This window comes from Ambystoma mexicanum, chromosome 1p (genome assembly GCF_040938575.1).
Source record: "Ambystoma mexicanum isolate Mex_15411 chromosome 1p, UKY_AmexF1_1, whole genome shotgun sequence".
NCBI lineage: Eukaryota > Metazoa > Chordata > Amphibia > Caudata > Ambystomatidae > Ambystoma > Ambystoma mexicanum.
This window is the reverse complement of record NC_090921.1, coordinates 180784253-180806147: the sequence shown is the minus strand read 5'-3', so window position 1 is coordinate 180806147 and position 21895 is coordinate 180784253. Positions and strand designations below refer to the sequence as shown.

General features: G+C 46.1%; 1 protein-coding gene across 9 annotated transcripts in view; it reads left to right on the top strand.

The window, feature by feature from the left end:
- The window catches only part of KDM6B (lysine demethylase 6B), a 2050345-nt gene that overhangs the window by 878419 nt on the left and 1150031 nt on the right, over nucleotides 1–21895 (top strand). The gene's annotated exons all lie outside the window — the stretch shown is intronic.

Here is a 21895-nt window from a genome sequence, read left to right as displayed (position 1 = left end):
TTTGCAGGGGTCCTCCTCTGTCTTCGACCCATGTTAGCAACTTGACCAACTTTGGCCATAGAGATTTGCATAACCTGTGTGAGTTCTCTATTGCTTCCTTGCAGGCTCCGAGGACCATCCATGCTCGGCAGATTACTACTCCTTCATCCCATCTGTTTGGGGAAACCACTGTTCCCCAGATCTGCATTTGGCCCCTGTTCTTCCAGATTTGAGCCTCTTTTGCAGTTTTTCCTTGAATGTTCAATCTCGGGTTTATTGCCCATCGTGTTCCTGATCCTTTGACGTCAGGATTCTCGGATCTGATCACGTGATTCCTGGTATGCGGCCTATTTCTTGTCTTGATGTCCTGGATGTAGCCATCTTCATCAGGGTTGTCCTTTTCGGTGGCCCATATCAGCGAATATAAATTGTCCTCTGGTGTTGCACATTGCTACGTGTGACATACAGTGTGCTGTAACATCAATTTCCACAGCTACAAAGATCTTGGATTTTCCCATGCTGTACGGTGGGAGTGCACAGACAAAACCTTCTCCTTCTGATTCTTTGTCCTACTTCCTTCATATGTTGGTACCATATGTTGTTTCCGAGATGGGCTGTGCTGTCCAGGTAATCATTGAGTTCATTGTTGTCTTTATGTGGGTTTCTCGTGATTCTCAACGTCCTTTTGTAGTTAGCTATAACCACGTCTCTAAATGCGTCTATATGACTCTTTCTTGCTTGAGGATTCTCGGCATGCTTGTCTGAGGGGCAGGTTTCATTACCTGTATCGCTGTGGTAGGAGAAGGTTTTGCGTTTCTTTTCCTTTCCTTTTGTAATCTTTCGTAGATGTTCTCTAGCTGCCATTGACTCACCAACTCCCCAACGCGTGGCTGTGTCGTGGGCCTGGTTCTTGTTCCTTGCAATAGAGCTGGCGTGCTTGTCGTTATAGTCTCTCTAGTTCTTTTTCCCAGCTCCTCGTGTAGTTTCTTTGCTCTAACTATGAACGGGAACAAATAATCTATCAGCATTTGGGTTTTTTCTGTGAGTTTCTTTGTGGCTACTTCTGTTCCTTTGAGGGATTTTGCTATGCCCTCTCTCTTTGGTTTCTCCCTTGGTTATTCTTGTTTACTTCTACTGTTTTCTAGAACTGGTTGTTCGGCAGGCAGTCTCGTTTTTTCTGTTGCCTTCGTTTGTGGCCCAGTAGCCATTGACACTTGCCCTTGTTCGTGTGCATTTAGTGTGCGTGTGCGTGCAGTGGTCAGTGCTACATTTTCATTCATTCCGTGCTGACCCTGTCTCCAGTTTCCTTCTTAATTTGTTACCTTAAATGTGTGCAAATTACCTTTAATTACATTCAATTTTAGTTTGTTTACTTCATCATCAGGTTTTCTTGGAACTGGGATAACTATATAGGGTCTGGGTACTTTTGTGGGACCCATGCGTTCATTATCAGGTGGGTGCACTGAAATTGGGGCGCTTCGTGCACCGATAGAAAATGCAGTTCTGATGGTCAATGACAGAAACACAATGATAATTACTATGCATATACACATAACAGATCTATAAAATAATTGGCAGCATTTTCTTCCAGGGAAGCGGGGGCGCCCCTCTGCTGGTGGTAAAACCAAGTTACTGTTCTGGGCCCCCATGTCGAACATAAGTTTATTTTCAGCGTTTACTTCTTTTTCTTACTCCGATTTTGTTACTCCAGAGTTCGTGAATTGCTAAACTGATGAGTGCTTCTCGAGTGCCCCTCCTCTTGCGGGTGATGACGGTGGTCTCTGTGTGAGGGGTACAGTTCCCTTGCTAGACTATGGAAAAAGGTTAGGCTAGCATCTTTGGCACGTCGCATTTATTTTGCATATCTACAATAGGTAAAATCCCAGTGCACTCCTCGAATTTGTCTTGGTCCTGAGGACATGCTGGGACCTGTTCAATACGGAGGAATGAAAAGATGGAACTGCCAAAAATCACACAAAAATAAAATGTTGTAAAAATAAAAATGAAAGTGAACATGAAAAATACAAAATAAAAATAAGAAAAAACACTATGGTGGAGTTCTCGATTTCCGCTCTTCTCGATTGGTCCCACGGCGGAAAGATAAAGCACTGACTTTCTGTCTCCACGATCTGTCCCACGGCGGAAAGATAAAGCCCTGACTCTGTTTCCACGATCTGTCCCATGGCGGAAAGTCTCATTGGAACCTCCTAAGGTATTCTTGCTGGAAGTTGGATAGCTCTACTTGGAGCATGATGCCATGGAGGAGTGTGCCCATGTGTGGGACTTGGCTCGATCTCTGAGGAAGGTGATGACGTCAACATCAGTAGGCCTTCCCACCATTTCTGGATAGTCTGTGACCAGTCTGAACAGGACGTAGTGCGCCAGCCGGGTGTCCTCGGGTGACAGGGACATTTGTCCTGTTTTGCTGAGTCCCGATCACAAGCTTTTCTTTTGACTTGAACAGTCACTGCACTTTCCTGTTGCGTGGATTGCCACCAGGTTATTAAGTTTAGTCCACAGCTGGTTCAGTTGTGCTAAGTTCCTTGGGTCTCTGATAAACGTGTGTGTGTCCGTGGTCCTTCCGATGAGTGCCGGGCACTTCTCTATTATTTGGAAGAACAGTATGAAGGTGAGTTCTTCAATGTCTACCGGTGTCGGAAGCATTAGTGTCCTCTTCACTGTGCTCTGGTAGCTCGGCAAGAGCCTCCGCGATGATGGTAAGCAGTTGACAGATTACTTCCTTGTTGGCAGGATCTTCAATAAAGTCTGTGACACTGGTTTCTCTCCCTATGAGTGACGGATATATCACCATCAGCTGGAAGTATGTGAGCACATCCCACTTGAGGTCTCTGTTGGGGGATACCATAAGTTCTGTAAACAAAGTCTTGACACTGGTTGCCTCAGAACGCTGTGTTATGCTCTCAGAGAATGTCTTTTTCGCAGTCTGTATTTCAAAAGTTCGGTTTATCAACTTTGTTGTAGTTTTGGATGCGCTTCTCTTTACCCTGCACCTGTGGTGCACAGATTGGCCGTATTATTTTTGTTTATCATCCTTCTCTGAGCTTAGGAAATGTTCGGTTAAAAGGCCACAATTTTAAAACAGAGTTCTCTTGCCTTTATTTTGCTGCTCATGCGTCCTTCTTCCTCGCCATGGATCTTGTCTGGACGTGCTGAGGTTCTTCCCCGTTGTCTGTGGTTTCTTCGTGGTTAGATGCAGTTGGAGGGTTCTCCCCTATGTATGGTTTAATGTCATTTAGGAAGAGCCACGCCCTCCTTCCTTCAAGGATAGCCCTCAAAACCACGCTATTCAATTAACCACACACAACACTCATGAAAACTAAGCTGTCTGCGTCCGACGAAACTCTAAATTCAATTTGTAAATGCTATTTGTTGTACCCATCAAGAGTTCTTTCTAATTGTTATGTAACCACCAAACCTCCTTTCTGTAACCAGCAATAAATCTTTGTAACACCGCCACAATGCCTAAGGGCTGCTGCGCGCTTTAAAAATATGAATACATTTAAAAAAAAAAAAGTGTGTGGTCTAGTCTTCCTTTTCCGCACCATGGAGGCAATGGGTTGGGGGCAAAGTTTTTGCGATGGTGAGAGCCAACTACCAGGATCCAATCCTCTGTCTAGCTACCAATGGCCTGCTTTCCCAGGGGACACAGGTGTCTCGTAATCCGAAACAGGGACACCCACTCTCTCCGCTTCTTTACGCAATCCACCTGGAACCCTTACTTGCCCAAATCAGAGATGCACAAGATGTCAAGGATATTAGTTTTGGGGGGGAGGAACATAAGGTGATCGCCTTTGCAGACTATATGTTGCTAGTGATCACGGCCCTGGAGGCTTTTGCTTCACTGGAGGCCCCGTGGCTGGGGAGAATACACATCTTGAAGATGATGATCCTCCACAATGTCCTATTACTTTCTGGCTCTCCCTGTGCCGGTCCCGACATGTATTTCAAGGACCTCCAAAAACAAATGGCTAGATTAATTTGGAACAACAAAAAACTGCGGCCTTCCATGAAGTTACTAATGGTACCTACTCACAAAGGAGGTTTGGGGGTAGCGAATATTTATCTATACTATCTGGCGGCCCAGACCCGGGTGGTTCGGGGAGTGGTTTAATGGAGACCGGGACATGATATGGAGGAATATGGACAGGGTGGTGGTGGGGAAGCCCATACAGGAAGTACTCTGCTGCCCCAGGGCAGAAAGACCCAAGAATATCTTTGGAAGTAGGATAACCGCACTGATGGGGGAGGTGTGGGACTCCCTGCTTTGACTGGTGGGCCTGACAACCTTCCTGTCCCCATTGACGCCAATATTTTGGAACTCACAACTTGCCCTAGGGTAGGAGGCGGGAGCTTTTGTAAACTGGAAGACGTAGGGGTGCTGTATGCTGCAGGACATGGTAGGATGTTAAGACTTAAGTACAGTGTAACCAACACTTCAAACTGGGAGAAGGGAGGAGAGGTTTCGGTACTCTCATCTTGGGCATTGGATTAAAAACCCAGAGGTTTTGTAGGCTGCGACCAAAGATCTCACCCCTTTTGAGAAATATGTTACGAGTAATACTGGGGACTCTCACATGATAGCAGAACTTTATAAGATATTTTCCACCCCTCAGGTTGCAGTGAAGTGGCCCTACATGAAACACTCGGAGGATACTCTGGGACATGAAATAGAGGGGGATCAATGGGATCGTTTGTAGGGTAACATTCCCAAGCTGACCGGGGGCGGTGCTTGTGGCTTAGGGCCATGGTGCAGTGGCATCTCACCCCTGTAAGACTACATAAATGCTATCCAGCGGTCTCCAATAGATGTTGGAGAGGGTGTGATGTACCCGGAACCTGGGATCATATATGGTGCTCATGTGGGAAGAAACATCCCTTCTGGGAATCTGTGTGAAGCGCAATGTCAGGAATCTTTGGTATATGGGCTGTAAGGAAGGCATGGCATCAATAGTAAAACGGATACAAATGAGCACAGTTCAATGTTGTTTATTGAACATTGACAAGGGTGTGATAAACGCCTATCTAATCCTAAATCTACAGATGGAAGCAAGCTACGACCATCAAATAATAATTCAGTCCTAGTGGAGTCTCGTCAAAATAAAAGGGCCTATACTAAAATAAAACTATTGCCAATCCTTACCGCTAAATACAAATAGTGTATGGTAGTGTTCATGAAGGAGAAAGACATGTTCACAAAATGATATGTCAGGATGTTCATGCCGTTGGCCTCCCTTTCTCACGTTTTCAGCACGAGACAAGATGGTTCACTCAAGCATAGCACAATCTGGGGCTTCTTTGGTACGAAGTCACAGTTCCATTACCAGCATCAGGGCCTTCTGTGCTCACGTCTCTTAAGTTATCAAAGTCTCTTGATACATAGGGCCTGATGTGCCAAAACAAACTAAAAAGTTCCTTTCCTCTTACAACCACTTAAGTTAGGTGATTCACTCTTCACCCTGGATCCCCCTCTTCGGGCCGGAGATCCCCTTCTCCAATGTTCAGAGATTATCCTTTGTCGATTAACTCACAGTTCACCACGGATCCCCTCAGCCGGGCTCAGCTCCTTCCTCTTACACAACCAGTCTCCCTCAGCCGGGCTTGGACCAATTACAGTTCATATTAGCTATCAAAGACGTTTGAATGTGCACAGGATTTAGCTTGACCCGTTGCAGGACCACTTCGATTTCACAATTCACATTTGCCACCTCTCAGTTAGATACCTAACAGAGATCTTTGAATGAGCACCCACGGGGTGCCGGACCACTCTGTATATGGTATCTATCTTGGCTTCAAAAGTTCTGTCACTTCATTGGATGTTCAATTATATTTGCATCCCTCATCACATACGATTCACACACTGTTTCTTCCGATTTTCATACAAAGTTGCTGCTTGGAACCTTGGTTCTAAAACAGACCAGTCTGCTATACGTCTACCCGACTCACCGGCTGTGCTGACTTTACTGGTGTTGCTTTGTTGTTGGAGCCAAGGACCGTACTAGGCCAGCAATTTCTCCTCCCCGCCTTGGCTATCGACACAGGAAAGTCCTGGGTACCTCCAACACACGATGCACCTCTCTTCAGCTTTAATTCCAGGTCTTATAGTTCTTATTCTCGAGGAAACGTGAAAGTAGCGGTTTTCCACTGAAAAAATCAAGGCACTATCCTCCTTGCAACCCTCTCTCGTCATGCTGTCATTCTCCTTGTATTAAACGGCCATCTCAGAACTGCTGCTTCCTCGTGTTTTTGCTTTGCTCAGAGTCTGCTTTCATGCTCTGCCTTTTATTCGTGTGATGGAAGTCAGGTGTGTTTAATTATCAGTAATTGCATGACTTTGCCTGACCCTTGTGTTGGGACATGTCAGGTATACGGCTCGGGTGTTAGTCTGTTTTCTCTCACAGTGAGCTGTCTGAGAAAGTGTTCAGGATGGGAAAGGTGGCAGGGGGGCGGGGGCGGTGGGAGTTGAGTTCCTAAGCATCCTAGGTAGGATGGGGGAGATTTGACCTACTAAAGCTCAAAAGAAGGCTTATATTATCCTTAGCATAGCAGCATTGTTAATTGTGGCTCAAAATTGGACAATGAAGGCTGTACCCACTGAACAAGACTGAATATCCAAGATCTGGAGCTTCATCGCCCTGGAGCAAGTGACATGCACTGTAAAGGGGGAATCTGCAAAAATGTGGGGCAGACTGGGACGGTGTACTATCCTTACTTCGCAGTGACTCTAGGGTAGCCTTTTTCCCACACAAGACTACGGTTGCTGGAACTGGCTTGAATACATGAAAGGTGGAGTTTTGGGGGAGCAATCGGCTGTCCTTTTTGTTCAAGGGGAGGGTTTTGGCAGGGGATGGGAGGATGGGAATTTTATATATGGTTGAAAATACCAATAGAAATATTTTTAAGAAAGGCATTGTCTGACTTCAAATTTAACCAGTCTCTTTTGGAGCATTTAGCTTATGCTATCCTAAATACACGCATTTAGGTTACCTGCCAGCCTTTTCTCCTTGCATTCCACACTTAGTTGTACAATGTTCAATCTAACATATGACCTTTAAGTACTTAATAGCTTACGTATTCCGGTGTTTCAAGATAATAAATGAGCTTATTTTGTCCAGAATAAGGTGTTGTGTGCAGGGTCGTCTCGATTGTTTCTCCCAAGGCGAAACACCCCAGTATGCGCTCCCCTTCATTGCTCCTCTACTGCTACCCCACACTGCACTCGCTCTCAAAAATGATAATCATTTTCATTACCCAAGTTTATGTTCATTGTCTAAATGAATAGCAGCTCACCTAGATACTGATTCCACAAAAACATAGATTGCTGCTGTGCACTCTGTTTTTCCCAAAATGTCACTCTCAATTGAAAGTGATGGTACCTTGGACATAGGGCAAATTTTGAGGGTACATGGGCGTGTGATTGCAAGATTTTTAGTACCAACAAAGGAAACATTTTCATTATACACAAGAAAAAACTGGTGGCTTTATTAATGCTTGTGTTCTATCTCTGCACATATCATTTCTTCACAGTAAATCCCACACACATGTGAAATTGCTCCTGACCGCTTACAATGCCAAATGAAGATAGTCATTCCCTTAAGCGAATTCACCTGAGCCGTCAGACCTTCCATTTTTTCAACTCCTTTGTTAAAACCTAAAATCCAGCTTTTTCCCCTACTTTGTTGATTTTTTTCTTTTTACCTCAAAGTATACGCCATATTTTGGCAAGGTGACCCCATGTCATTTGAACACATGTTCTCTAGTCCTGGACTTTCATGTAACAGAAACAATAGATTTTTAGTTTCAACTGATAAACATACAAACAAACAGTGGTGTTCAGACTCATTTGATCACCTTAGAATATGCCAATTCCTCCCTTCCTCATATATTAAGCCTTCCTTTTGCCATTGTAAAAGAGGACAAGATAACCAGTGACGGGCCCATAAGCCAGTGCTCACCCTCTAGTACTTGTAAGACAAGATAGCTGCACCATGTGAGGAATGGGGGTGCAGGATTCACTTACTCCAACACGACTCAATAAGGAGGACTCAGTAGTTTGGAAAAGGGAAGTCTGTTTAATGACAAGTACATCAAACAGGGAAACGATTGGAAATTATAATTCTTGCGATCGCCTGTCTCGCTCCGACTTCCACGAACTTCAGTCGAACAGTAACTTTTATACACAAAACTCGTCATCATTAACGTCTAACTCTACAAAACTCGTTGTGCAATATAATTGGTTAGGAAAGGTAACTTAAGTATAGGTGCTATATCTGTATATGGTAACAGAGCATGTGGATTGGATAACTCTTATCGGGTGGGCGTCTGTGTCCAACCCTCTACATCACGCGTGACAGACGTCATGACAACTACGATGTCTTTGGTCCATTGTGATTGGGTGGGTTACACCCCTAGACATAAATCTCCAATTTAATTAGCAGCATGCAGAATGGACACCCAGGTGCCTCATGCCCTAGGATTCACCCTGCCTCCTTTCTATCAATCAGTATCTTTGGGCTATGTGTCAATTAGTTGGCTGGGTATGGCCTCGAAACTGTAGCCTTACCAGGAAAAGTTATGGCACCCTCGGGTTCTGGGTGACATCGGACGTTGGTGTCTCCTTGTGCTTGGCAGGTCACGTATCTGTTCACCATGAATTTGCTTCAGTTTCCAGTTTTTCGAGTATTTGATTCTCCTTTAGCCTCGCCACCTGCCTGGGCCCCCCTCATCTTGACTTTCACGGGGTAGGCTGGTATGCTCCTAAGTTTCGGTTCTCCGGAGTTGCCACTATCCTCCCTTCCTGGAGTTGACCTCAAATTCTCAAGCATGAGCTACTTCTTGCTGAGTTTCGATTCCGCTCTTCCCTCCTGGCTTTAGCTGGAATATGAATCTCGGACTTGGTGGCCCTCTTGCAGCCTGGGCCTAGCTCTGCTTTACAAAATGGAGTCGCACTAGTATAGCGTGCTTCATTGAGGTGGATATATTTATATATATATATGGCACATGTCTCTCTATTCTTCTACTAAGCATTGCAAGCAGCACCGTTTTCTTAGCTTCTTGCGTTCCAACCCTATTTACACGCATTAACTGGTTGGTTACCTCCATCTTGTTTCATAGCAACGTTTCCTTACGTTTTAACATAGTCTCTTTCCTGTGTCCATTGCATCCATTTTCATAGCTACTCGCACTGGAGTGCTATCTTCGATAGCCGGTTTCGTTCATTCACAAGTCTGTCCAGGCCCTTGTGTCATTTTCACTGGCCTTCCATTAAGGCTCTTTGGGTTTCTTCGTGGATCGTCTGTAGGTAATCTTCATTTCGTCTCAGCTGTTGGTATGGCTGTCTAAGAGGGTAATGTGCAGCCCATGGTTGTCTGGTTATGGGTGCTTCAACGGGTACGGCTCTTCTGATGTACACTGGGCAGATTCCCAACGCAGCTCTTTGTTGGTTCATTTGCTCCTCATACGTCACATACCTTGGCGAGTATGCTCCTGGTACCTCGTAATGGGGAGTAGGGGTGCAGGCCATGTCTGGGACCTCCTCTACACTCCCCCCTCTGGTCAGTTCATCGACCACTTCTGCGTCCTCCTTCGTGTTTGTCTTTCTTGATTCATCTATGTCTTGTTCATCATCTTCAAGGTTTGTACACAATGGCGTGAATGTGTGCATCTTGGGAGTCCATATTTTTATCACTCCTTTCAAACTTTCTGCTGTTTTTACATGTTCGTCTTTGTTCCAGGTCATTAGTTGGCATTGTCCATTTGGGCTGCAATATATCCATTTTCCTTCATGCTTTCGTTCGTTTCCTGGGATATGTGAATTTTGTTCCTTCTGGTGCAAATTCACTATCTTTGACAAAGTCTCTTAGTTCTTCGTCAGTCAGGTCTCTAGGCTTCCATCCTGGTTCGACATCGACCATGATTTTCATCCCAATGGCCTTTTTCGCAGTTTTCTGACACTGTGTGATGATTATCTCGATAACACAGAATCCTAGCAGTATCATTGCTAGTAAGGCTCCCACAATCTTGAATATATCTGCCATCCATTGCGGGACCCATGAGAACAGGGCTTCAAACCAGCTGTCATCGTCCACTTCATCACTTTCGTCGATCATCTGGTTCTTTAAGTTTGTCAACATACTTATGGCTTCTGTTAGGGTTCCATTTTCTTCATCGTCCGATGGTATAAATGTGCAACACGATTCTCCGATTTTTGCGCAAACACCGCCATCCATCGATGTGATCATGTCAAGTTCATATCTGTTCTGGAGGGTCATCAGTCTGATGGCTCTCAGTTCTTCTCTGATCGCGTTGAATCCTTTTATAGTGGTGTTGATGGTCTGCAATAACTCCCATCTGGTTTTCTGCAGCCATTTAGCATTCACTCCAATTTGGCATTGTGGTGAATACTGTTGAGGTGAGACTGAATAGCCTGTGTTTGTATGGGATTGCATGGAATGCCTCGTATGATCTGGTGAAAAAGTAATTTTCTCTCTTTATCCTGGATACCAGTTCCGCAGATCTCCTTTTTCTTAGATGAGCATCTGCTTTCAGGAAACTGCCCAAATTCAGGTCATTTTTTGGGATCACTAGTGCGGGGTTGTGGACATTTACCAGTGTGCATATACCTCCCCAGTTCTTCGGTAGTCTTTTATATGCCTTGGATCCACACGCCCAGTAATGGTCCATAATAACTGCGGTTCCTTGTGTCATACCTGGGGCTTCAAAGATTTGGCCGCAGTTTACATTCTCTCCCATCTTACTTGTGCCATTACTTCTGAATCATAGTTTCGGGCTTTCCAGTGGTACTATTTGCAGGGGTCCTCCTCTGTCTTCGACCCATGTTAGCAACTTGACCAACTTTGGCCATAGAGATTTGCATAACCTGTGTGAGTTCTCTATTGCTTCCTTGCAGGCTCCGAGGACCATCCATGCTCGGCAGATTACTACTCCTTCATCCCATCTGTTTGGGGAAACCACTGTTCCCCAGATCTGCATTTGGCCCCTGTTCTTCCAGATTTGAGCCTCTTTTGCAGTTTTTCCTTGAATGTTCAATCTCGGGTTTATTGCCCATCATGTTCCTGATCCTTTGACGTCAGGATTCTCGGATCTGATCACGTGATTCCTGGTATGCGCCCTATTTCTTGTCTTGATGTCCTGGATGTAGCCATCTTCATCAGGGTTGTCCTTTTCGGTGGCCCATATCAGCGAATATAAATTGTCCTCTGGTGTTGCACATTGCTACGTGTGACATACAGTGTGCTGTAACATCAATTTCCACAGCTACAAAGATCTTGGATTTTCCCATGCTGTACGGTGGGAGTGCACAGACAAAACCTTCTCCTTCTGATTCTTTGTCCTACTTCCTTCATATGTTGGTACCATATGTTGTTTCCGAGATGGGCTGGGCTGTCCAGGTAATCATTGAGTTCATTGTTGTCTTTATGTGGGTTTCTCGTGATTCTCAACGTCCTTTTGTAGTTAGCTATAACCACGTCTCTAAATGCGTCTATATGACTCCTTCTTGCTTGAGGATTCTCGGCATGCTTGTCTGAGGGCAGGTTTCATTACCTGTATCGCTGTGGTAGGAGAAGGTTTTGCGTTTCTTTTCCTTTCCTTTTGTAATCTTTCGTAGATGTTCTCTAGCTGCCATTGACTCACCAACTCCCCAACGCGTGGCTGTGTCGTGGGCCTGGTTCTTGTTCCTTGCAATAGAGCTGGCGTGCTTGTCGTTATAGTCTCTCTAGTTCTTTTTCCCAGCTCCTCGTGTAGTTTCTTTGCTCTAACTATGAACGGGAACAAATAATCTATCAGCATTTGGGTTTTTTCTGTGAGTTTCTTTGTGGCTACTTCTGTTCCTTTGAGGGATTTTGCTATGCCCTCTCTCTTTGGTTTCTCCCTTGGTTATTCTTGTTTACTTCTACTGTTTTCTAGAACTGGTTGTTCGGCAGGCAGTCTCGTTTTTTCTGTTGCCTTCGTTTGTGGCCCAGTAGCCATTGACACTTGCCCTTGTTCGTGTGCATTTAGTGTGCGTGCAGTGGTCAGTGCTACATTTTCATTCATTCCGTGCTGACCCTGTCTCCAGTTTCCTTCTTCATTTGTTACCTTAAATGTGTGCAAATTACCTTTAATTACATTCAATTTTAGTTTGTTTACTTCATCATCAGGTTTTCTTGGAACTGGGATAACTATATAGGGTCTGGGTACTTTCGTGGGACCCATGCGTTCATTATCAGGTGGGTGCACTGAAATTGGGGCGCTTCGTGCACCGATAGAAAATGCAGTTCTGATGGTCAATGACAGAAACACAATGATAATTACTATGCATATACACATAACAGATCTATAAAATAATTGGCAGCATTTTCTTCCAGGGAAGCGGGGGCGCCCCTCTGCTGGTGGTAAAACCAAGTTACTGTTCTGGGCCCCCATGTCGAACATAAGTTTATTTTCAGCGTTTACTTCTTTTTCTTACTCCGATTTTGTTACTCCAGAGTTCGTGAATTGCTAAACTGATGAGTGCTTCTCGAGTGCCCCTCCTCTTGCGGGTGATGACGGTGGTCTCTGTGTGAGGGGTACAGTTCCCTTGCTAGACTATGGAAAAAGGTTAGGCTAGCATCTTTGGCACGTCGCATTTATTTTGCATATCTACAATAGGTAAAATCCCAGTGCACTCCTCGAATTTGTCTTGGTCCTGAGGACATGCTGGGACCTGTTCAATACGGAGGAATGAAAAGATGGAACTGCCAAAAATCACACAAAAATAAAATGTTGTAAAAATAAAAATGAAAGTGAACATGAAAAATACAAAATAAAAATAAGAAAAAACACTATGGTGGAGTTCTCGATTTCCGCTCTTCTCGATTGGTCCCACAGCGGAAAGATAAAGCACTGACTTTCTGTCTCCACGATCTGTCCCACGGCGGAAAGATAAAGCCCTGACTCTGTTTCCACGATCTGTCCCATGGCGGAAAGTCTCATTGGAACCTCCTAAGGTATTCTTGCTGGAAGTTGGATAGCTCTACTTGGAGCATGATGCCATGGAGGAGTGTGCCCATGTGTGGGACTTGGCTCGATCTCTGAGGAAGGTGATGACGTCAACATCAGTAGGCCTTCCCACCATTTCTGGATAGTCTGTGACCAGTCTGAACAGGACGTAGTGCGCCAGCCGGGTGTCCTCGGGTGACAGGGACATTTGTCCTGTTTTGCTGAGTCCCGATCACAAGCTTTTCTTTTGACTTGAACAGTCACTGCACTTTCCTGTTGCGTGGATTGCCACCAGGTTATTAAGTTTAGTCCACAGCTGGTTCAGTTGTGCTAAGTTCCTTGGGTCTCTGATAAACGTGTGTGTGTCCGTGGTCCTTCCGATGAGTGCCGGGCACTTCTCTATTATTTGGAAGAACAGTATGAAGGTGAGTTCTTCAATGTCTACCGGTGTCGGAAGCATTAGTGTCCTCTTCACTGTGCTCTGGTAGCTCGGCAAGAGCCTCCGCGATGATGGTAAGCAGTTGACAGATTACTTCCTTGTTGGCAGGATCTTCAATAAAGTCTGTGACACTGGTTTCTCTCCCTATGAGTGACGGATATATCACCATCAGCTGGAAGTATGTGAGCACATCCCACTTGAGGTCTCTGTTGGGGGATACCATAAGTTCTGTAAACAAAGTCTTGACACTGGTTGCCTCAGAACGCTGTGTTATGCTCTCAGAGAATGTCTTTTTCGCAGTCTGTATTTCAAAAGTTCGGTTTATCAACTTTGTTGTAGTTTTGGATGCGCTTCTCTTTACCCTGCACCTGTGGTGCACAGATTGGCCGTATTATTTTTGTTTATCATCCTTCTCTGAGCTTAGGAAATGTTCGGTTAAAAGGCCACAATTTTAAAACAGAGTTCTCTTGCCTTTATTTTGCTGCTCATGCGTCCTTCTTCCTCGCCATGGATCTTGTCTGGACGTGCTGAGGTTCTTCCCCGTTGTCTGTGGTTTCTTCGTGGTTAGATGCAGTTGGAGGGTTCTCCCCTATGTATGGTTTAATGTCATTTAGGAAGAGCCACGCCCTCCTTCCTTCAAGCTTGACGGCTGACGGCGTGCAGTCCTCCACGATTAAAGGGCCATTAAATCGTGGCTCGTCCCACCTCTTTCTTGTGAAGTTCCTTATAAGTACAGCATCACCAGGGAAGATGAGAGGCACACATAAACTTTGCGCGGTGCCTGTTTCAGTACTTCCTGTTGTATTTTGTACTGTGCTGCATCCTTTTCGCTGTCGCTGCAGCTGGCCTGGAATGACAGAGACGCTGGATGTCATACAGTTCAAGTAATCCTGCATCTCTGTCCCCAAGACCTCTTTCGTTGGCTGGGCATCACATCTAGCTCTATCTCGGGGGGGTAAGAGGGGTCCTCGTCCTTCTGCCTGTGACTATCTCGTGCGGCATGAGAAGATGGTCGGAGCCTGGTCAGTTCCGAAGTGCATACAATGCCAGTGGTAGACAGTGCAGCCATCCCTTTTTTAACGTGAGTTTCAGCTTGGCTATCCTCTCTTTTAACAAGCCGTTGAGCCATTCACATATGTCATTCCCCTCCGGATGATACGCTGACGAGAACTTGTGCTTTATACCAAGCAACAAGCTGATCTGCTTGAACACTGAATTGACAAAGTGAGCCCCGTTATCTGACCTCATTACCCCGCACACCCCCCATCTAAGGAACACCTCCCTCACCAGATATTTGGCAGCACAGGTAGCGTCTGGGTGTGTACAGGAACCTGCTTCTATCCATCTAGAGAATGGACACACCACCACAATTAAATACCTGTACCCATTGCACACTTGAACCATGTCGACATAATCGATATGCAAGTGCTGTAACGGCCCATTGGGCCAGGGGATAACTCCTCTCACTACTTTTAATGTGTGCCCAGCGGTGAATTGCTGGCAGATAATGCAGTTCATCATAAAAAATGCAACATGCTATTCTAAATTCAGTGTAAACCAATCTTCTGTGAGCGTTGCAGCGAGATTTTCTTTTGTCATATGTATAGGGTAGTGCAATTGCTCCAATGCTATTTTTAGTAGGGCGACAGGCTTTACTGGTTTAGCAGTGCTGTCCTGCCTCCACAATCCGTCAGAGGGGCTTAAGGAGCACCCTCGACGTTTCCACAAATTCTTCTCCTCCTGAGGTGCCTCCCCTTGTAGCTCCATTAACTGAGTCTGCCCCATACTGCTATAGGCCTCAGGTGTGCTACCATCATCCTTTCATGGGTACGTGCCACTTCCACGTCCATACGCTTGGCTTCCGTGTCGCTTCATGATTTCCACATGACACGAAATCCGTCCCTTTGGTGTGGGCGGCGCATTTCACGACCGCTATGCCCACTGGGAGCTGTAGTGCCTTAATCAGCATGCCCAATAAGGCTGCGTGCTGTACTGGCGTGCCGTCTGCTCGGAGGTAACCCCTCCTTTTCCAGCGCGCCAGTTGTTAGGCAGAAACCTGTGCAGTTCCCTCTGGGACCACTGCAAAAGATTTAAGACTACAGGTGTTTGGGAGTAAACCCACTTGGTAGCACTCTGTACCACACAGATTCACTTGGTAGCTGTGGCTGAGCACTCAGACTTCCCTCAAGAAGAGTTAGGCAGTATACAGAGTATTCACAATAGGTCAAAAGAACACAGTAGAACAAGCAAACACTGACCAGAGCTTGGTGTAAAAGAGATATAATTATTTATTTAAAAACACATCTTATAAAACACACTGGCACTAATATCAAGCAGTTCAAAAACACGGTCACTAAAAGATAAACACTCCCTTCAACGATTAGTTAGACAAGTCTTAAGTAAAGCAACACTTATTTTCAGACAGCGGTGATCGCTTAACGAAGATGGCACTCTAATCAATCGGTTTAAAAGGGAGAGAAAAGCAGAGCAAAGATAGAATTAGATCCCAACACTTTCGGAAGAACACAGTAGGAGAAGAAGGCAGGTTAAAACCGTAAAGTCAAAGTTAACAAGGCCGGACCCACTTTAAGAGGCTCCGGTCGAAATGTGTCCAAGGTCACACGGTTCAAAGTGCCCAAAAGTCTCGCAATAAGTTCAGAAAGAGATGGACAAAAAAGAAAGGGACCAGTTAGATGGTCAAGGCGGCCAGCCCAGTCCAGAAGGTTAAGGGATTATTATTACCTTGTAGCAATCTTTAGAAAGGGAGGCCTGGCAGACACGGTACCTTAAAATGGTGAGAATACTCTAGCGGGGGCAGTTGTTCCTGGCAGCGGGTGCAAGTCGGTGCTTCATCCGGGGGAAGAGAGGATCTCGTCGGGGAGGAAAGCAGGAGTCCGTTGCACTGCCAGGGAAGAAACCAGCCGCAGAGTTCTCAATTAAAAGGAGCGGTCCTTTTATTTGCGGTCCAGTGGTAAGTGGCTATCCGGTTGCCGGGGTGCTTGGCACGGGCAATTCGACCACAAGACGTCCTGGGATGCGAGAAAAAGGAGGTAAACTGGTTGTGCCCACCAGTCAGGGGAAGAAGACTCTCCAGCCGGGAGATCTTCTCTGTCGTTGGGAAGTGGTGAGTCGGTTCAGCAGGGCTCCACCGGTGGTGTCGTCATAGCAGGTCGGCTCAGCTTCTCCCTCGTCGGATTTTCAGGTCCTGTGGCGACTTCTGAAGTTCCAGTCCCAAAAGCCCTGCTTTTATGCAGCACACCCTCATTCACTCAGCCTAGCTGTCAATCAAACATGCTAAGTGGTGAGCCGGCCGGCTCACCACTTGGGCCAATCACACCAGAGTGCGACTTGAGTTACCAAGGTAACTCAGTCCAGGGTGCCTAAACCCCCTCCCACACCCACTGTGGTACCCAGACAGAGTGGCACCACTTTTGGAGGCTTCTGGGGAGAAGCCCGCCAAATAGTGGAATAGTTCTGGCAGAAAATACCAACCGGTGAATTAATATTAAATAAATAAACCGGCGGTATGTTCGAGGCTATAAGAATTAAATAATTAAAGTTGGTATCCTCGAACAATGGTTAAATCCCGGTCGAATATAAAAAGTAGTACCCACTGCCACCAGCCAAAACTCGATCAGGGGGGACGGAGACGTTCCCCCTTGAACAACAGACCCCGGGGCAATCGAATTGCCCCGACCAGTTCGTCTACAATATGATGGTTTGTACTGGTTTCTGTTCATAATTTGGGACTAGCAAAGCCAATGGTGACTTTACATGCCCTGGGAGACAGTAGTCAGTCCCAGTGTATGGAGTCTGTGTTGGGGGGTCACTATGACACTCCTGGGTTACTGCACAGAGGGTGCTGTGTAACACACATAAGAAAAACATATGAGAACCTATGGAGTAAAAGACCCCATTGCCCATGAAACACATTAATATTCAAAGGAACACCATAAATCATGTTCAAGAGTGAGAGAAAAAGAGTCTCATTCTTGGCAGGAGAAAAAAACAAACTCCAGAAATCCAGCAAAGCTGCTGGGGGACTCACTAGGTTAGGAAATTCAGCCTAAACAGAGAATTCTCCCTATCACCAGTCCTGCATGCACTGTGGACGTCACATAGGCGGAGTCACTGTACACCGTTACTTCCTGGTCTGCATGATTCTCAATGGCGAGTATCAACGCCAATAATTCTGCAGCCTGTGCTGAATAATGAGATAATATTCGTGCACTAACGAGTACTTGGAATTCTCCGCTTGCCAGGTGTTTTATTACGGCAACGCCTGTATATCTTTGTCCGTCTTCTTGATCAATTCTCGAAGAACCATCAATGAACACGATCTCCCACCTGCCAGGGCATTTTCTTTTACCCTGAGGATTTCATCATAGAATTCCTCGTAGTTTGTACAGTCATGTATAGGTTCTCCCTCTGTGACTGGTTCAGCTATGAACGTAGCTGGATTTACAGTTTTACATCGAACTATTTTGATCGATGGGTTAGAGATAATAACCTCATAAGCGGATGCTCTCTGAGATGTCAGTGTTCCCTTCGGTTTATGAGTGCTCGACATACAAAGTCATGGAGCACCCCATCACTATGGATGATGCCTTCTTGATGGCAAATGCGGCGGCAGCGAGATTTTGTTTGCATGGGAAGTGGCCTCTGATAACCGGGTCCAGACTCCCACTGTAATATGCTAGGGGCTTATACCCTAGTGAAGTTCGTTGAGCGAGTACTGCCGTCATAAAATTACCATCAGTATGTGAAAACAGGTAGAATTCCTCTGCATAATTTGGAATCCCTAAAACTGGGGCCTTACAAATCGCCCCTTTGAGTTCTGCAATCCCCTTTTCCATTGTCTCAGTCCATTTGACTGCTTCCTTTGTCGCCTGGGCTTTCTTCAAAGGCTGAAGCAAGGGCTTGGTATACGAGCTGTAATCGAAGACCCATGCTCTGACATAATTGCACATGCCTAGGAAGCGCTGCATTTGTTTTATCGCGAGCGGTTAAGCCGTGTTCTTGATAGCTTCAGCTCTTTCTGGGGTTATCTTTTTCCCATCGTGGGAGATTATCTGGTCTATGTATAGCACCTCTTGTTGACAGTATTGCAACTTCTCCTTGTCAACATTATATCCTTTCTCAGCCAGTATAGTCAGTAGCTGGACAGGGTCACGCCTGCATTGCTCTTCAGTGGTGCTGCAGATCAGAATGTCATCTACATACTGCAAGACAACACTGACTACTTCAATATTGCTTAGGTCCATTTGCAGGACTCTATTGAAGATAGACGGAGACTCACAATACCCCTGTGGCAATCTCGTGCTTTTCAGACGCATTTGTCTGTAAGTAAATGACGTCAGGTCTTGCGAATCATGGTGCAACAGGATTGAGAAAAATGCATTTTTCAAATCGATCACCGTGAAATATTTTGCCTCAGTGGGTATGTTGCATAGAATTGTAGATGGGTTAGGGACTAGAGGGAACTCGGCTTCAACAACATTGTTTAATGCCCTTAAATCTTGGATCAACCGCCAAGACCCTCCCTTTGATTTCTTGACAGGGTAAATCACAATGTTGCAAGGTGATTCTGACGTCACTATGATACCCTGTTACATCATGGCGGAATTTGTCTTCGCGATCCCTTCATCCGTTTCTCTGGACATGGGATATTGTCGCGCTCTTGGTAAAATTGCTCCTGGTTTCAATTTAAGTTTTACTTCACCAGCCCCTTTCTAGAGGCCTACGTCATAAGGCCCTGTAGTCCATACTGTGACGGGTACTTGGGCCAAGTCATCATTAAAGTATTCTGGACGTATCAGTGCCAACATCATTCTTTGTGGCACTTCCCGTTTAATCATTTTGACCCAAAAGGTGAGGCTCGCTTCCACCCTTGTCTCTTCTAGGTCATGGTGTTCTTCGAATAGATCGTCATCAGTGACATCGGTCACTCTGTACCCTTCGATGGTGATAATCGCGCACCATTGTCTCCCTTTGTCATCATATCTTTCAACCAATGCCACTTTCCCTCACACTGCGCCAGATTGTATCATTAAGGGAAATACTTGTCCCTCCTCTTGGTGCATAGGTATTCTTGGTCTGAATAGGAACTCATCGGGGTTCTCATAGTTTTATCTGCGAGGGCTGGCAAACCCGCCATGAGCACCCGCACTCCATATACGAATACTTCTGGTTCTAAGGGTGTAGCTCTCATGGCTATGCGTCCTGAGTATGCTCTAATCATTTTGCATACGTTTGAATAATGCATTCCTGGAGTGGAGCACACTATACCATTCTCGGTAAATGAGATTGTCATATTCAAATTTGTCATCAAGTCCCGACCCAGGATGTTTACTGGGGTCTGTCGTGAATACAATAAGGGTACATTCATTTCGCACTCTCCTACAGAGACTGGGAGCGCGTCTGTAAAGGGAACTCTACTATGAGCTCCTGTGAAACTCTGAGTATCTATGGCCTCGCCGGACAAGGAAAACTTGCCTTCTCGTATGCACGAGCGCGTTGCACCCGTGTCAACTAAGAAGGAATATTCTCTGCCCCCTATGACGACATTCATCCTAAGTTCCCTATTAGGGTCTGGTGTCACTGATAGGATAGAGCACATCAGAGTGCCCCGTGAGCTGTCCTATTTCATATATAAGTTCGGCCCGCTGTATGCCTGTGGATTTCCCCCATTTCCAGGGTTGTCTCCCCCTCTGGAGTTAGTGCCCTGAGGCATTTGCTGCGGTGCCTGCTGGGAATGTCCTTGTGGCGGGTTCTGAACCACTTGCTGCGCACCTTGCTGCAAGCCTGACGTCTGCTGCTGCACTGTGATTTTGTGCACCGCCCTGGTGCGGGACAGCAGGCTGGTTCACCATGCCGGTGCCCATTCCTTGGCCATTTTGCCACATGCCTTGGCTTCTACACATGCGCACCACATGTCCTGTTATTCCACATAGCCAACACACAGGTGGTGGTCGGGCCATGTGTCCATCTGGCGTGGCTGGACTGCCCATCTGCACATTTTGAAATCCACCTTGGTTACCTCGAAACCCACCCTGGTTACTCTGCCATCCTCTTCCTCCAAAACCCCTACCTCTCGGGTAGAATCCTGCGTTATCCTGGTTATGCTGGGATGGGTTAGCTTCTGATTGCGTTTAGCTGGGTTTGTCAGCATGGTTCCCTTGAGAGCATACTTTGAGAGTTTCTTTTTCACCAGCTTTGCCTCCTCGCCCTTACGAGTTGCCTCTTTTTTCCGGTTTTTCTCTTGCAACAATCTGCAGTAGTGCGCAATTGTCAACTGTATTTCGGCCCAGGGTTTAGCTTCTACTCCTACTAATTTCTTGAGCTGCTTTTGTACCGGTTCAGGCAACCCCTGGCATAATATGTGGTAGAATACCGGGATAGATTTCGTCCAAGGCTCATGCGTTTCGAGCACCCATGCGTCTTGAAAATTCTGGATATAAATTAACGGATTCTCTGACTCTTTCATTTTTCGTGTCATTATAGCTCCCATATCGGAAGTGTCGGGCTAAAGCGTTTGTAGCGCTTTCCACACTGCTGCTCTACAATTGTTAATTGGCGCTCCGTCATGGGAAGTGTCAATTGTGGTTACTCGAGGGTACCCAGCCCATACATCGTCTGCCGTTTCACCAAGTATGGCGATCAGGAGGCCCTTAATGTCCCCTATAGATGAGGTGACAGCCCCTATCATTTTCTCTAACTAATGTATCCCCTTCCCGGCTCCCGATGTCAGCATTGGAAGCTTGTTTTTCAGGTTTCTCGGTCCATGTGTGGCCATGGAATATATTGTGGTCTTGCTCCCCCTTTTTCTAACAGTGGGAATTGGAACGCGCAGTCTTCCTTCTCTTTCCCCCTAGCTCTCCTGTCTATGGCTGGGGTATCATTCCCGTATTGCCTTCTACTTGGCAATGCCCTTAATCTGTCTGCATAGGCTGGTGCTGCCACCCCCCTCCGACCGTAGGCCGACTTTGGTGTACCAGTTGCGGATTCGCTAGCGTCTGACCATTGTACCCCTTGGTTCCCTGGGAGCCGGCTTTCACGCCGTCTCCCTCCTTCGTGTGCCTCGTCCTCCGTCTCCCCACCGGAGTCGGATTCTGATTTTTCCCAGTTTACACAACTCCTTGCATCTTCTTTGTTCTGCCCAATCTCCAGCCTGTCTATGGACAGTCCCCTGCTCCCACTACTTCGGTGACATCCTCCGTGTCATATAGCTGAGTGCTCTCTGAGCGCTCATTTTCCCTTCCCCCATGGGATATCTGTTCCAGCCCCGTCTCATCGTATATTTTGTCAATCGTTTCCCCGATGCTTCTGGTATCGAAGTCATCCTCAATATTTGCCCCACTCGTACCTGGTACCGAGTCATTTGCAGGAAAGAATTCTTCTATGTCCTCCCACTCTACAACAGGATTGGGTTTTTTGACTTCCCGGCCCAAATACTCATGGTCTCGTGCCCTTGTCTGC